Below are 17,380 nucleotides of genomic sequence, written 5' to 3' on the forward strand. Positions count from 1 at the left end.
TTTAGCAAAGTTTTTGATAAGATCCCACATGACAGACTGGTCACGAAAGTAAAAGCCCATGGGATCCAGGGCAAAGTGGCAAGTTGGATCCAAAATTGGCTCATCGGCAGGAAGCAATGGGTATTGGTTGATGGGTGTTTTTGTGCCTGGAAGGCTGTATCCAGTAGGGGTCCGCAGGGCTCAGTGCTGGGTCCCTTGCTTTTTGTGGTATATATCAATGACTTGGTCTTGAATGTTGGGGGTATGATTAAGAGGTTTGTAGATGACACTAAAATAGGCTGTGTGGTTGATAATGAAGAAGCAAGCTGCGGATTGCAAGGCGATATCAATGTACTGGTCAGGCGGTTGGAGCAGTGGAAAATGGATTCAATCCGGATAAGTGTGAGGTAATGCATTTGGGGAGGTCTAACAAGGCAAGGGAATACACAGTAACTGGTACGACACTGAAAAGTGTAGAGGAACAAAGGGACCTTGGAATGCAGGTCCACAGATCCCTAAAGGTAGTAGGCCAGGTAGATAAGGTGGTTAAGAAGGCAGAGAGAATATTTGCCCTTGTTAGTCGAGGCATGGAATACAAGAGCTAGGAGGTTAAGCTTGAACTGTAAAAGCACAGGTTAGGCCGCAGCTGGAGTACTGTGTGCAGTTCTGTCACCCCATTACAGGAAAGGAGGGTAGCTAATGTAACACCACTTTTTACAAAAGGAGAAAGAGAGAGAAAACGGGTAATTATAGACCAGTTAGCCTGACATCAGTAGTGGGGAAAATTTTGAATCAATTATTAAAGATGAAATAGCAGCGCATTTGGAAAGTAGTGACAGGATCGGGCCAAGTCAGCATTGATTTATGAAAGGGAAATCATACTTGACAAATCTTCTGGAATTTTTTGAGGATGTAACTAGTAGAGTGGAGAAGGGAGAACCAGTGGATGTGGTGTATTTGGACTTTCAAAAGGCTTTTGACAAGGTCCCATACAAGAGATTGGTGTGCAAAATTAGAGCAAATGGTATTGGGGTAATGTATTAACGTGGATAGAGAACTGGTTGGCAGACATGAAGCAGAGAGTCGGGTTAAACGGATCCTTTTCTGAATGGCAGGCAGTGACTAGTGGGGTGCTGCAGGGCTCAGTGCTGGGACCCCAGCTATTTACAATATATATAAATGATTTACATGAAGGAATTGAGAGTAATATCTTCAAGTTTGCAGATGACACTAAGCTGGGTGGCGGTGTGAGCTGTGAGGAGCATGCTAAGAGGCTTCAGAGTGACTTGGACAGGTTAGGTGAGTGGGAAAATGCATGGCAGATGCAGTATAATGTGGATAAATGTGAGGTTAGCCACTTTGGTGGCAAAAACATGAAGGCAGAATATTATCTGAATGGCGGCAGATTAGGAAAAGGTGCAACGAGACTTGGGTGTCATGGTACATCAGTCATTGAAAGTTGGCATGCAGGTACAGCAGGTGGTGAAGAAGGCAAATGGCATGTTGGCTTTCATAGCGAGGGGATTTGAGTATAGGAGCAGGGAGGTCTTACTGCAGTTGTACAGGGCCTTGGTGAGGCCTCACCTGGAATATTGTGTTCAGTTTTGGTCTCCTAATCTGAGGAAGGATGTTCTTGCTATTGAGGGAGTGGAGCGAAGGTTCACCAGACTGATTCCTGGGATGGCAGGACTGACATGAGGAGAGACTGGATCGACTGGGCCTCTATTCACTGGAGTTTAGAAGGATGAGAGGAGATCTCATAGAAACATATAAAATTCTGACGGGACTGGACAGGTTAGATGCAGGAAGAATGTTCCCGATGCTGGGGGAGTCCAGAACCAGGGGTCACAGTAAGGATAAGGGGTAAGCCATTTAGGACCGAGATGAGGAGAAATCTGTTCACTCAGAGAGTTGTTAACCTGTGGAATTCTCTACCACACAGAATTGTTGATGCCAGTTCGTTAGATATATTCAAGAGGGAGTTGGCCCTTACGGCTAAAGGGATCAAGGGATATGGAGAGAAAGCAGGAAAGGGGTACTGAGGTGAATGATCAGCCATGATCTTTTTGAATGGTGATGCAGGCTGGAAGGGCCAAGTGGCCTACTCCTGCACCTATTTTCCATGTTTCTATGAAAGATGTGATTGCACTGGAAAGGGTGCAGAGGAGATTTACAAGAATGTTGCCTGGGCTGGAGAATTTTGGCTTTGAGGAAAAATTGGAGATGCTGGGTCTGTTTTCTTTGGAACAGAGGAGGCTGAGGGGAGACCTGATTGAGGTGTATAAAATTATGAGGGGCCTAGATAGAATAGATAGGAAGGACCTGTTTCCCTTTGCAGAGGGGTTAACAACCAGGGGACATAGATTTAAAGTAATTGGGAGGAGGTTTAGAGGAGATATTAGGGGAAATGTCTTTACCCAGAGGGTAGTGGGAATCTGAAACTCTCTGCCTGAAAGAGTGGTAGAGGCATTAACCCTCACCACATTTAAAAATACTTGGATGTGCACTTAAAGTGCCGTAACCTACAGGGCTACGTTCCAAGAGCTGGAAAGTGGGGTTAGGCTGGATAGCTCTTGGTCGGCCGGTGCGGACACGATGGGCCAAAATAACCTCCTTCCATGCTGTAAATTTCTATGATTCTATACGTAGCTTTCCCTTGATTATTATGGTCTGTTTTCCCAGAATTAATGTGACATAGCTCTTGTTGGAAAACATCAGAGCCAATAATTTACTTAACCCTTGAAACCAATGGAAAATGTTGAATCAGAAAATGAAGTGTGCGGGCTACTTTTAACCTGGTTATAATACTCAGTGTGAACAAAGGAGAGGATTTGTGTGTGTGCGGCTGTGGGTGTTAATGATTTAGTAAAAGCTGTTCATCACCACACAACATTCAATCCATCACCGTACTGGGCTACTGATGGCCCGTTACCACACTGGGCTCATTGTTCTCGGTCTATTCCAGGCAGTGTTGCTGCTATGGATCCATTTTAGGTGAAGGTTTCCCACAGTTTCACCATTTATACAAAAAGTGACAGATATCACACGCTTTGCCTCTACCCTTGCCAAGTGTGAGAGAAACATACCTTTAAGCTCACTGTATATGGACTGATCCGATTCCTTCAATGCCTAACAGGGAACAGAGCAATGATAGAAACATAGAAACATAGAAAACAGGTGCAGGAGTAGGCCATTCGGCCCTTCGAGCCTGTACCACCATTCAATAAGATCTTGGCTGATCATTCACCTCAGTACCCCTTTCCTGCTTTCTCTCCATATCCCTTGACCCCCTTTAGCAGTTAGGGCCATATCTAACTCCCACTTGAATATATCTAACGAACTGGCATCAACAACTCTGTGTGGTAGAGAATTCCACAGGTTAACAACTCTCTGAGTGAAGAAGTTTCTCCTCATCTCGGTCCTAAATGGCTTACCCCTTATCCTTAGACTGTGACCCCTGGTTCTGAACTTCCCCAACATTGGTAACATTCTTCCTGCATCTAACCTGACTAGTTCCGTCAGAATTTTATATGCCTCTATGAGATTCTCCCCTCATTCTTCTGGATCCCGGGAATCAGTCTGGTGACCCTTCGCTGCACTCCCTCAATAGCAAGCACGTTCCTCAAATTAGGAGACCAAAACTGCACACAATACTCAAGGTGTGGTCTCACCAAGGTCCTGTAGAACTGCAGCAAGACCTCTCTGCTCCTATACTCAAATCCCCTTGCTATGAAGGCCAGCATGCCATTTGCTTTCTTTGCTGTCTGCTGTACCTACATGCCTAACTTCAAAGACTGATGTACCATGATACCCAGGTCTCATTGTACCTCCTCTTTTACTAATCTGTCACCATTCAAATAATAATCTACCTTCCTGTTTTTGCCACCAAAGTGGATAACCTCACATTTATCCATATTATAATGCATTTGCCCATTCACCTAACCTGTCCAAGTCCCCTGCAGCCTCTTAGCATCCTCTTCGCAGCTCGCTCTGCCACCCATCTTAGTGTCATCTGCAAACTTGGAGATATTACATTCAATTCCTTCGTCAAAGTCATTAATGTATATTGTAAATAGCTGGGGTCCCAGCATTGAACCCTGCAGCACCCCACTAGTCACTGCCTGCCATTCTGAAAAGGACCCGTTTATTCCCACCCTTTGCATCCTGTCTGCCAACATCTCTATCCACGTCAATATATTACCCCCAATACCATGTGCCTTAATTTTGCACACTAGTCTATTGTGTGGGACATTGTCAAAAGCCTTTTGAAAGTCCAAATACATCACATCCACTTATTCTCCCTTATCCACTCTACTAGTTACATCCTCAAAAAGCTCTAGAAGATTTGTCAAGCTTGATTTCCCGTTCATAAATCCATACTGACTTGGTTCGATCCTGTCACTGCTTTCCAAATGCGCTGCTATTTCATCTTTAATAATTGATTCCAGCATTTTCCCCACCACCGATGTCAGGCTAACCGGTCTATAATTCCCTGTTTTCTCTCCCTCCTTCTTTAAAAAGTGGTGTTACATTAGCTACCCTCCAATCCATAGGAACTGAATCAGAGTCCATGGAATGTTGGAAAATGACCACCAATGCATCTTCTATTTCTAGAGCCACTTCCTTAAGTACTCTGGAGTGCAGACTATCAGGACCTGGGGATTTATCGGCCTTCAGTCCCTTCAATTTCCCTAACACCATTTCCTGACTAATAAGGATTTCCCTCAGTTCCCCCTTCTCGCTAGACCCTCTGTCCCATAGTATTTTCGGGAGGTTATTTGTGTCTTCCTTAGTGAAGACAGAACCAAAGTATTTTTTCAATTGGTCTGCCATTTCCTTGTTCCCCATTATGGATTCCCCTGATTCTGACTGCAAGAGACCTACATTAGTCTTCACTAATATTTTTCTCTTCACATATCTGTAGATGCCTCTGCAGTCAGTTTTTATGTTCCCTGCAAGCTTACTCTCATACCCTATTTTCCCCCTCCTAATTAAACCCTTAGTCCTCCTCTGCTGAATACTAAATTTCTCCCAGTCCTCAGGTTTGCTGCTTTTTCTGGCCAATTTATATGCTTCTTCCTTGGATTTAACACTTTCCCTAATTTCCCTTGTTAGCCACGGCTGAGCCACCTTCCCTTTATTTTTACGCCACACTGTGATGTACAATTGTTGTAGTTCATCCATGTGATCTTTAAATGTCTGCCATTGCCTATCCACCGTCAACCCTTTAAGCATCGGTCGCCAATCTATCCTAGCCAATTCACGTCTCATACCGTCGAAGATTCCTTTCTTTAAGTTCAGAACCCTAGTCTCTAAATTAACTGTGTCACTCTCCATCTTAATGAAGAATTCTACCATATTATGGTCACTCTTCCCCAAGGGGCCTCGCACGACCAGATTGCTAATTAATCCTCTCTCATTACACAAGACCCAGTCTAGGATGGCCTGCTCTCTTGTTGGTTCCTCAACATATTGTTCTAGAAAACCGTCCCTTATACACTCCAGGAAATCCTCCTCCACAGTATTGCTACCAGTTTGGTTAGCCCAATCAATATGTAGATTAAATTCACCCATGATAACTGCTGTAACCTTATTGCACGCGTCCCTAATTTCCTGTTTGATGCCATCCCCAACCCCCATACTACTGTTTGATGGTCTGTACACAACTCCCACGAACGTTTTCTGCCCTTTGGTTCTTCACAGCTCTACCATATAGATTCCACATCATCCACGTTAATGTCCTTCCTTACGATTGCGTTAATCTCCTCTTTAACCAGTAACGCTACCCCACCTCCTTTTCCTTCCTGTCTATCCTTCCTGAATATTGAATACCCCTGGATATTGAGTTCCCAGCCTTGGTCACCCTGGAGTATGTCTCCGTAATCCCAATTACATCATATCCATTAACATCTATCTGCGCAGTTAATTCGTCCACCTTATTGCATTAAGTTTACCAGCGGTTTTTGTGATATTAATCAGATACTGATCAATAAATCCATGTGTAAGAGGTTATTCCTTCTATTCAGGTAAATATAATGTAAACTGTATTTACTGGTTACATTGAGCTGGGTTCCGTTCCCGCTGATATCGCCCCACACTTTACAGTAATAGGCGACAGTGTCACTGGGCTGCACTTCTGTGACTGTCAGAATGAAGCTGTCATTGGAGGTGTCTCTGGAAGGCTGGAGATGGTCAGTGGAACCTGGGCTCCCGCGTGTGCTGCCACTTGCCTCATGTGTTAAAACCCACTCCGTATCTTGCCCCGGTAGTTGCCGGTACCAGTGGACATCGGTGTCACTCACTCTGGCGTTCCACATGGTGCATTGTAACCGTGCCGTGTGACCCTCTGTGACACGTTCCAGGCTCGGAGACTGGGTCAGGACAGGGACAACTGCACCTTTAATGATAAAATATCAATCACTTAAAAACCGGTCTGAAGGTTACAAAGTGTCCCCGGTATTTAAAGGGCCAGTCCAGGCAGTACAAGTTAGACGGAGATCAAAGATTGCAATCCTGGAGCAGTGCGGTTAGTCAGTTACTGATTCCGATCCAAAATGTGGAAAACCTGTGTTGTGAACCCTGTCTTTTATTTGAACAAGTTCACCAATATAAGAGAAGGTTCTTTTTCTTTTCATTCACCGGCTGGCGTTGGCACGGGTACAATGGGCCGAATCAGTGTCCTTCGGTGCTGTCTGATTCTATCATGGAAACTGGTAAAGGGAGACCTGGGGAGGGAACAACAACTGGTATTGATATAGCGCCTTTAATGCAGTAAAAGGTCCCAAGGTGCTTCACAGGAGTGTTATTAGACATAAGATGGTTCCTTCAAGCTGCGAGGAACCATCAGCGGAAGGTCGGGGCTTTAAAAGGAGGAGCAGCATGGCGGCATACCACTGCAAGGTACAGCGTGAGCCAGTCAGGGAGGGCAACGACTGTGAAGAGGGCGACTGGAATGGACATCCTCATAATGCAGGTCGGTGATTGGAGCGTGGGCAGGTACAGCAGGAGCGATGAGGTGCGAAGTAGTGGCGAGGGATTGCAGACCAACGTGATCGGGGCCCAGGAGAGGCATGAGTTCGGGGACCAGAAGAGGTGAGGGCCCAGGGGCACACGGGCCAGCCCACACTGCAATATGTGTGCAGTAGATCCGTGCAGCAGAGCTGGTTTCCAGTCGTCAAGGTTAATCCTTGCCACTGGACCAAGACCTAGCTCTGTCAAGCCCGTGTGGTGGTTGGTGTGCAACGGTCACCACACGTTAAAAAAATCCACACTCTGGCATCATCCATCCTTCAATCTGCAGTTCGGGACTTGGAATAGCCAGTCCTTCATTGAAACACATGTGAACTCATCCCTTTTTGGTGGAAGCAAGTCATACTCGATACAAGGGACCGCCGAAGAGAAGATAAGACAAAAAATTTGATACCAAGACACATGACACAAATGGTCAAAGAAGTAGGTTTTAAGGGGCGTCTTACAGGAGAAAAGAGAGTCGAGAGGATTAGCAAGGAATTCCAGAGCATAGGGAGCTGGAGGCACGGCCGCCAGTGGTTGAGTAATTATAGTCGGGGGTGCTGAACAGGCCAGAATTAGTGGAGCGCAGACATCTCTTTGACGGGGGGTCATGGGGCTGGAGGAGATTACAGAGAGTGTGAAGGTCGAGGCCATGGAGGGATTTGAAAACCAGGATGAGCATTTTTAAAATCGAGGCGTTGCTTAACCGGGAGCCAATGTAGGTCAGCGAGCACAGGGGAGATGGGTTTACAGGACTTGGAAAGTTTACAGCACACAAGCGACCTATTCGGTCCATCGTGTCCGTGCCGGACGACAAAGCTATCCAGCCTAATCCCACTTTCCAGCTCTTGGTCCATAGCCTTGTATGTTACGGCATTTCAAGTGCATATCCAAGTACTTTTTAAATGTGGTGAAGGTTTCTGTCTCTACCACCCTGTCAGGCAGTGAGGGGATAAGGGGTTATGGGGAGCGGGTGGGGAAGTGGAGCTGAGTCCATAATCAGATCAGCCATGATCTTATTGAATGGCGGAGCAGGCTCGAGGGGCCATATGGCCTACACCTGTTCCTATTTCTTATGTTCTTATAGACCCCCACCACCCTCTGGGTGAAAAAAATTCTCCTCAAATCCCCTCTAAACCTCGTACTAATTACTTTAAATCTATGCCCCCTGGTTGGTGACCCCTCTGCTGATGGAGATAGGTCATTCCTATCCACTCTATCTCAGCCCCACATAATTTTATACACCTCAATTAGGTCTCTCCTCAGCCTCCTATGTTCCAAAGAAAACAACCCCAGCCTATCCAATCATTCATTATGGCTAAAATTCTCCAGTCCAGGCAAAATCCTCGTATATCTCCTCTATACCCTCTCCAGTGCAATCACATCTTTTCCTGTAATGTGGTGACCAGAACTGCAGACAGTACTCTAGCTGTGGCTTAGCTAGTGTTTTATACCATTCAAGCATAACCTCCCGGCTCTTATATTCTATGCCTTGGCTAATAAAGGCAAGTATCCCGTATGCCTTCTTATCCACCTTATATACCTGTCCTGCTACCTTCAGGGATCTGTAGACACAAGAACATAAGACATTTGAGCCGTTGTAGGCCATTTGGCACCTCGAGCCTGCTCCACCATTCAATAAGATCATGGCTGATCTGATCTTGGCCTCCACTCCACTTTCCTTCCTGTTCCCCATAACCCTTGACTCCCATATAGTTCAAGAATCTGTCTATCTCAGCCTTGAATATCTTCAATGACAGCCTCCACATCTCTCTGGGGTAGAGAATTCCAAAGATTCATGACCCTCAGTGAAGAAATTACTCCTCATCTCCGTCTTAAATGGACGATCCCTTATTCTGAAACTATGTGCCCTAGTTCTAGATTCCCCCATGAGGAGAAACATCCTCTCAGCATCTGCCCTGTCAAGCCCCCTCAGAATCTTATATGTTTCAATAAGATCACCTCTCATTCTTCTAAAGTCCAAAGAGTACAGGCCCAACCTGCTCAACCTTTCCTCATAACATGCCTTCATCCCAGTAATCAACCAAGTGAACCTTCTCTGAACTGCCTCCAATGCAACTATATCCCTCCTTAAATAAGGAGACCAAAATAGCACGCAGTACTCCAAGTTTGGTCTCACCAATGCCCTGTACAGTTGCTGCAAGACTTCCCTACATTTATACTCCATCCCCCTTGCCATAAAGGCCAACATTCCATTTGCCCTCCTAATTACTTGCTACTTGAATGTTAACTTTTTGTGTTACAAGTACAAGGACCCCCAGATCCCCCCGTACCACAGAATTCTGTAGTCTCTCTCCATTCAAATAATATTTTGCTTTTCTGTTCTTCCTATCAAATTGGATAACCTCACATTTTCCCACATTATACTCCATCTGCCAAATGTTTTCCCACTCAGTTAACCTATCTATATCCCTTTGCAGACTCTGAGTCCTCCTCACAACTTGATTTCCCACCTATCATTGTATTGTCGGCAAATTTGGCTGTAATACTCTGTCCCTTCACCCAAGTCACTACGATAGATTAAAATAGATTGTAAATAGTTGAGGCTCCAGCACTGATCGCTGTGGCACCCCACTAGTTACAGTTTGCCAACCTGAAAATGGCCCATTTATCTCGACTCTCTGTTTTCTGTTAGTTAGCTCATCCTCTACATGCTTATATATTACCCCCCAACACCATGAGCTCTTATCTTGTGTAGTAACCTTTTATGTCGCATCTTATCGAATGCCTTTTCGAAATCCAAGTACACAATATCCACTGGTTCTCCTTTACACACCCTGCTTGTTACATCCTCAAAGAACAATAATAAATTTGTCAAAAATGATTTCCCTTTCATAAAACCATGTTGAATCTGCTTGATTGTATTATTACTTTTGTATTAATTCTTGGGGGTCACTAGACACCAGAGGGCACCGTCGTCGGAGGTCATCAGGCTGTATGCATGTGGCATGTGTGCTTGGTCACCTGTATATAAGCTGGGTGTCTTTGTCACGGTGACACTCTTGGGCTGGAATAAAGATGGATCAAGTTGCACCTGAGTGAGTTTCCAGTAACCAGACTCTTGCGTCATTACAATTGGCGACGAGGTAATTTAAGAACCTTCGCATGCACAATGAGCACTGTTGGAATCCTGGAGAGATTCGTGGAGGGCGAGGATTGGGTGGATTTTGTCGACCGCCTGGATCAATATTTTGTGGCCAATGGCATGGAGGCAGAGGCCTACGCAGTTAAGTGCAGGGCAGTTCTCCTCACCGTTTGTGGTCTGAAAATTTACGGCTTCATGAAGAATCTTCTCTCGTCTGTACATCCGGTGGAAAAGGTACGCGGAATTGTGTACATTGGTGGGTTACCATCTGAAACCAAAAGAGGGGATCATCATATCACACTACCGTTTCTACACACATGTTCATGCTGAGAGCCAGGACGTGTTGGGATTTGTCGCCGACCTGCGATGTCTCGCTGAGCCGTGTAAGTTCGGGAACAAACAGTAGTAACAAGGTTGGGGATGGCATCAAACAGAAAATTAGAGACACGTGCAATAAGGGTACTGCAGTTATCATGGGTGACTTTAATCTGCATATTGATTGGGCTAACCAAACTGGTAGCAATACTGTGGAGGAGGATTTCCTGGAGTGTATAAGGGATGGTTTTCTAGACCAATATGTCGAGGAACCAACTAGAGAGCAGGCCATCCTAGACTGTGTAACGAGAGAGGATTAATTAGCAATCTGGTCGTGTGAGGCCCCTTGGGGAAGAGTGACCATAATATGATAGAATTCTTCATTAAGATGGAGAGTGACACAGTTAATTCAGAGACTAGGGTCCTGAACTTAAAGAAAGGAAACTTTGACGGTCTAAGACGTGAATTGGCTAGGATAGACTGGCGACTGATACTTAAAGGGTTGATGGTGGATAGGCAATGGCATACATTTAAAGATCACATGGATGAACTGCAACAATTGTACATCCCTGTGTGGCATAATAATAAAAAAAGGGAAGGTGGCTCAACCGTGGCTAACAAGGGAAATTGGGGAAAGTGTTAAATCCAAGGAAGAGCGATATAAATTGTCCAGAAAAAGCAGCAAACCTGAGGACTGGGAGACATTTAGAATTCAGCAGAGAAGGGCCAAGGGTTTAATTAGAAGGGGGAAACTAGAGTATGAGAGTAAGCTTGCAGGGAACATAAAACCTGCAAAAACTTCTACAGATATGTGAAGAGAAAAATATTAATGAAGACTAATTTAGGTCCCTTGCAGTCAGAATCAGGGGAATTCATAATGGAGAACAAGGAAATGGCAGACCAATTGAACAAATAAGTTGGTTCTGTCTTCACTAAAAAAAGACACAAATAACCTCATGAAAATACTAGTACACCGAGGGTCGAGCGAAAAGGGGGAACTGAGAGAAATCCTAAATAGTCAGGAAATGGTGTTCGGGAAATTGAAGGGACTGAAGGCCGATAAATGCCAGGGCCTGATAGTCTGCACTCCAGAGTACTTAAGGAAGTGGCCCTAGAAATAGTAGATGCATTGGTGGTCATTATCCAACATTCCATGGACTCTGGTTCAGTTCCTATGGATTGGAGGATAGCTAATGCAACGCCACTTTTTAAAAAAGGAGGGAGAGAGAAAACAGGGAATTATCGACCAGTTAGCCTGACATTGGTGGTGGGGAAAATGCTGGAATCAATTATTAAAGATGAAATAGCAGCGCATTTGGAAAGCAGTGACAGGATCGGTCCAAGTCCGCATGGATTTATGAAAGGGAAATCACGCTTGACAAATCTTTGAGAGTTTTTTGAGGATGTAACTAGTAGAGTGGATAAGGGAGAACCAGTGGATGTGGTGTATTTGGATTTTCAAAAGGCTTTTGACACGAAATTAGTGTGCAAAATTAAGGCACATGGAATCGGGGGTAATGTATTGACGTGGATAGAAAACTGGTTGGCAGACAGGAAGCAAAGAGTTGGAATAAATGGGTCCTTTTCAGAATGGTAGGTAGTGACTAGTGGGTGCTGCAGGGTTCAGTGCTATGGCCCCAGCTATTTTCAATATACGTTAATGATTTAGACGAAGGAATTGAATGTAATATCTCCAAGTTTGCAGATGACAGGAAGCTGGGTGGCAGTGCAAGCTGCGAGGAGGATGCTAAGAGGCTGCAGGGGGACTTGAACAGGTTGGGTGAATGGGCAAATGCATGGCCGATGCAGTATAATGTGGATATGTGTGAAGTTATCCACTTTGGTGGCAAAAACAGGAAGGCAGATTATTATCTGAATGGTGACAGATTAGTAAAAGGGGAGGTGCATCGAGACCTGGGTGTCGTGGTACATCAGTCATTGAAGGTAGGCATGCAGGTACAGCAGGCAGTAAAGAAATCAAATGGCATGCTGGCCTTCATAGTGAGGGGATTTGAGTATAGGAGCAGGGAGGTCTTACTGCAGACCACACCTTGAGTATTGTGTGCAGTTTTGGTCTCCTAATCTGAGGAAGGACATCCTTGCCACTGAGGGAATGCAGCGAAGGTTCACTAGACTGATTCCCGGGATGGCAGGACTGACATATGAAGAAAGACTGGATCGACTAGGCTTATATTCACTGGAATTTAGAAGAATGAGTGGGGATCTCATTGAAGCAGATAAAACTCTGATGGGATTGGACAGGTTAGATGCTGGAAGAATGTTCCCGATGTTGGGGAAGTCCAGAACCAGGGTCACAGTCTCAGGATAAGCGGTAAGCCATTTAGGACCAACATGAAGGAAACTTCTTCACTCAGAGAATTGTGAACCTGTGGAGTTCTCTACCACAGTAGTTGAGGCCAGTTCGTCTGATATATTCAAATGGGAGTTAAATGTGGCCCTTACGACTAAAGGAATCAAGGAGTATGGAGAGAAAGCAGGAATGGGGTACTGAAGTTGCATGATCAGCCATGATCATATTGAATGGGGGTGCAGGCTCGAAGGGCCGAATGGCCTACTCCTGCACCTACTTTCTATGTTTCTAAGACATGCGGCGTGATGTCTCAGTGATAGGCATCAGCCATGATGTGATCCTCAGGAAGCTGTTGGCTGCAGATACGCTGGATTTGAAAAAGGCCATCGCGACTGCCCAGGTATGCATGACAACAGATGAGAATTTGAGGCAGATATCGACGAGTCGGAGTTCCATGGCAAGTACTGTACACAAGATGGCGTTGTCTTCGGGCAGAATTGCTTCCCCGAAACCTGCCGCTGCTCAGAGTCCGCCAACTGGTTCGATCCAGATTTCACCCTGTTGGTGATGTGGGGGCAATTATCGGCCTCATCAGTGTCGGTTTATGCAATGGATGTTTAAAAGTGGGGCACCTTCACAGGATGTGTCCACAATGGAGCAAGCATGGTGCGACTCACCACGTGGTGGATGAGGATCAGTTCAGTGATGGCCCGGATACACAACCCGAGGAGGAAGTGAATGGACTGTATTCGTTCCTGAGCAAGAGCCAGCCGAATAGTGGTTAATGTGAAGCTGCATGGCGTGCGTGTATCAATGGAGCTGGACACGGGTGTGAGCCAGTCGATAATGAGCCAAAGGACATTCGACAAGCTGTGGGACACTAAGGCTGCGAAACCAAAGCTGAGTCCAGTCAATGCCAGGTTGCGTACTTGCACTAAGGAACTCATACCTGTGCTCGGCAGTGCAGCAATCGAGGTGTCATATGATGGTGTGGTTCACGAGCTACCATTATGGATCATCCCAGGTAATGTCCAACGCTGTTCGGCAGGAATTCACTCGAGAAAATCAAGCTGAATTGGAATGATGTCAAGATGTTGTCCTGGGTAGATGATACTTAGTGTGCTCAAGTATTGAAAAAGTTTCCTTCTATGTTTGAACTGGGCATTGGTAATTTTACAGATTCACCTGGACTCGAATGCAAGGCCTGCCTATCACAAAGCTCAGTCTGTTCTGTACATGATGAGGGAGAAGGTTGAAATCGAGCTTGACAGACTCCAGCATGAAGGGATCATATCACCGGTCAAGTTTAACGAGTGGGCCAGTCCCATTGTTCCTGTGTTGAAGAGTGATGGCATTGTCAGGATTTGTGGAGACAACAAGGTTATGATTAACCGATTTTCAAAACAGGATCAGTATCCATTACCGAGGGCTGATGACGTGTTCGTCATGCTAGCTGGTGGAAAGTCGTTCACGAAACTGGATCTGACGTCGGCCTATATGACCCAGGAACTAGTCACCACTTCGAAGAAACTCACCTGCATCAACACCCATAAAGGACTGTTCATCTACAACAGGTGTCCTTTTGGGATTTGTTCAGTTGCAGCCATATTTCAGAGGACTGTGGAGAGTTTACTGAAGTCCGTTCCTAGGAAAGATGTTTTTTGTCTTCGTAGATGCATATTTCGTCTTCCAGCACGTCTACAGCTAACATTGAGAGCCTTCGTATCATGTTTGCTACTCATGGTTTGCCTGACATTGTTGTGAGCGACAATGGATCTTGCTTCTCAAGTCTTGAGTTCCAGGAGTTCATGAAACTCAATGACATCAGACATGTGAGATCAGCTCCTTCAAGCCTGCTTCTAATGGTCTAGCAGAGCGTGCCATTCAAACGATCAAGCAAAGTATGAAACATGTAACTCAGGGCTCACTGCAGAGACGGTTGTCATGTATATTGCTCAGTTACAGGTCAAGACTACATACACTTACTGGGGTTCCTCCTGCTGAACTACTGATGGAGAAATCTCAAGACCAGGCTTTCTCTTCATCCTGATTTGAATGATCATGTTGAAAACAGACGTCAAAGTCAGCAATGGTGTCATGATCGTGTTGCCATGTCACGTGACATCTCGGTCAACGATCCGGTTTATGTACTGAACTATGGTCAAGGTCCAAAGTGGATCGCCGGCACTGTTACAGCCAAGGAGGGTAGTAACAGAGTGTGTTTATTGTCATGCTCAAGAATGGGCAAACATGCAGGAAACACCTTGACCAGGTTAAACTGCGGCACACGGATGAACTGGAACCGAGTGAGGAAGATGCAGTCAGTGACCAACCAACCATTGTTGACCCATCAGAGGACTCTGCTGACATTACTGACTCTGAACCTTCAGTCTCTGATGTGGTCATGACCACTCCCATCAGCTCAGCTACTCAGCCCTCAGTCTCAACGGACTCAGAACGCTCGCCCAGAGACAAAGTTGAACTGAGACGATCAACTCGTGAGAGGAAAGCCCCAGACCATCTTAATTTGTAAAAAAAAAACTTGTTAAGATTTTAAAAGGGAAATGTTGTTATGTATTAATACTTGAGGGTCACCAGACACCAGAGGGCGCCACGGTCAGAGGTCATTGGGCTGTACACATGTGGCATGTGTGCTTGGTCACCTGTATATAAGCTGGGTATCTTTGTCACGCTGGCACTCTTGGGCTGGAATAAAGAAGGATCAGGTTGCACCTGAGTGAGTTTACAGTAATCAGACTTGAGTCATTACAATTTTCTAAATGTCCTGCTACTACTTCCTTAATAATAGATTCCAGCATTTTCTCAATGACAGATGTTAGGCTCACTGACCTATAATTTCCTGCTATCTGTCTCCCTCCTTTCTTAAAGAGGGGTGTTCCATTTGCAGTTTTCCAATCCTTGGGACCTTTCCAGAATCTAGGGAATTTTGAAACATTACAACCAATGCATCCACTATCTCTGCAGTCACTTCTTTTAAGACCCAACGATGCAGGCCATCAGGTCCAGGGGACTTGTCAGTCTTTAGTCCCATTAGTTTGCCTATTACTTTTTCTGTAGTGATGATAATTGTTTTTATTTCCTCCCGACCCTTTGCCCTTGATTTTCTATTAGTAGGATGCTTTTCATGTCTTCTACCGTAAAGACAGATACAAATATTTGTTCAAAGTCTCTGCCATTTCCTTGTTTCCCATTATTATTTCCCCAGTCTCACCCTCTCAGGGACCAATATTTACTTCAGCTACTCCCTTCCTTTTTATATACGTGGCGTGGTGACCCCGACCAGCGAGGAAATACCAGCAGCAGGTCGGGGCCATAAAAGGCGAGCAGCGAGAGACCCTGGGAGCAGCGTGGTGACATGCCACTTCAGGGAGCAGTGCGAGCTGGTGCAAGAGGGCAACAGCAGTGCAGCGGGCAACTGGATTGGACATCACCAAGGTCCAGGTCGGTGATTGGAACGTGGGCAGGTACAGCAGCAGCGGAGAGTTTGGGACACAGGAGCGGTGAGTTATCGTGGAGCGATGTGATCGAGGCCCAGGAGAGGCGTGAGTTCGGGGCCCAGCAGAGGCGAGGGTCCTGGGGCAGCAACTTCTTCACTCAGAGAATTGTTAACCTGTGGAATCCTCGACCGCAGAAAGCTGTTGAGGCCAGTTCATTAGATATATTCAAAAGGGAGTTAGATATGGCCCTTACGGCCGAAATGGCTTTCCCCTTATTCTTAGAGAGTGACTGGTTCTGGAACTCCCCAGCAATGGGAACATTCTTTCTGCCTCTAACCTGTCCAATCCCGTCAGAATTTTATATGTTTCTATGAGATCCCCTCTCATTCTTCTAAACTCCAGTGGATACAAGCCCAGTTGATCCAGTCTCTCCTCATAGGTCAATAAGGGGTATGGAGAGAAAGCAGGAAAGGGGTACTGAGGTTGAATGATCAGCCATGATCTTGTTGAATGTCGGTGCAGGCTCGAAGGGCCGAATGGCCTGCTCCTGCACCTAATTTCTATGTTTCTATGTTTCTACGTTTAACATGTAGTTCGGGACCAGGAATATCAGGTCTTTCATTGAAACACCTGTGAACTCATCCTTTTTTAGTGTGGAAGTGGGTCATCCTCGATACGAGGGACCGCCTAAGAGAGATATACTTGGAGAAGCTCTTACCGTCTGTTTTTATATTATTTGCTAGTTTACTCTCATAATCTATTTTATCCTTCTTTATTCATTTTTTAGTTATCCTTTGGAGGTTTATAACATTTTGCCAATCTTCTAGCCTACCACTAATCTTTGCAACATATCTGCCTTTTCTTTCAATTTGATTCTCAATGGAATATATCTTTGTTGAGAATTATGAAATATCTCCTTAAATGTGTGCCACTGCTTATCTACTGTCTTACCTTTTAATCTAATTTCTCACTCCACATTAACCAATTCTGACTTCATACCTTTGTAATTGCCTTTATTTAGGCTTAAGATATAGTTTCAGATCCAAGTTTCTCACCCTCAAACTGAATGTGAAATTTTATCATGTTATGCTCACTCTTCCCGAGAGGATCCTTTACTATGAGGCAATCAATTAATCCTGTCTCATTGCACCTTACCAGATCTAAAATAGCTTGTTCCCTGGTTGGTTCTACAATGTATGG

At 45.2% G+C, this 17,380-nt stretch overlaps 1 pseudogene; it reads right to left on the reverse strand.

Moving 5' to 3' along the window:
* LOC139249382 (uncharacterized) overlaps nucleotides 1-17,380 on the reverse strand; it is a 191,209-nt pseudogene that overhangs the window by 159,985 nt on the left and 13,844 nt on the right.

The sequence above is a fragment of the Pristiophorus japonicus genome, unplaced genomic scaffold, assembly GCF_044704955.1.
Source record: "Pristiophorus japonicus isolate sPriJap1 unplaced genomic scaffold, sPriJap1.hap1 HAP1_SCAFFOLD_310, whole genome shotgun sequence".
NCBI classification, from domain to species: Eukaryota; Metazoa; Chordata; class Chondrichthyes; family Pristiophoridae; genus Pristiophorus; species Pristiophorus japonicus.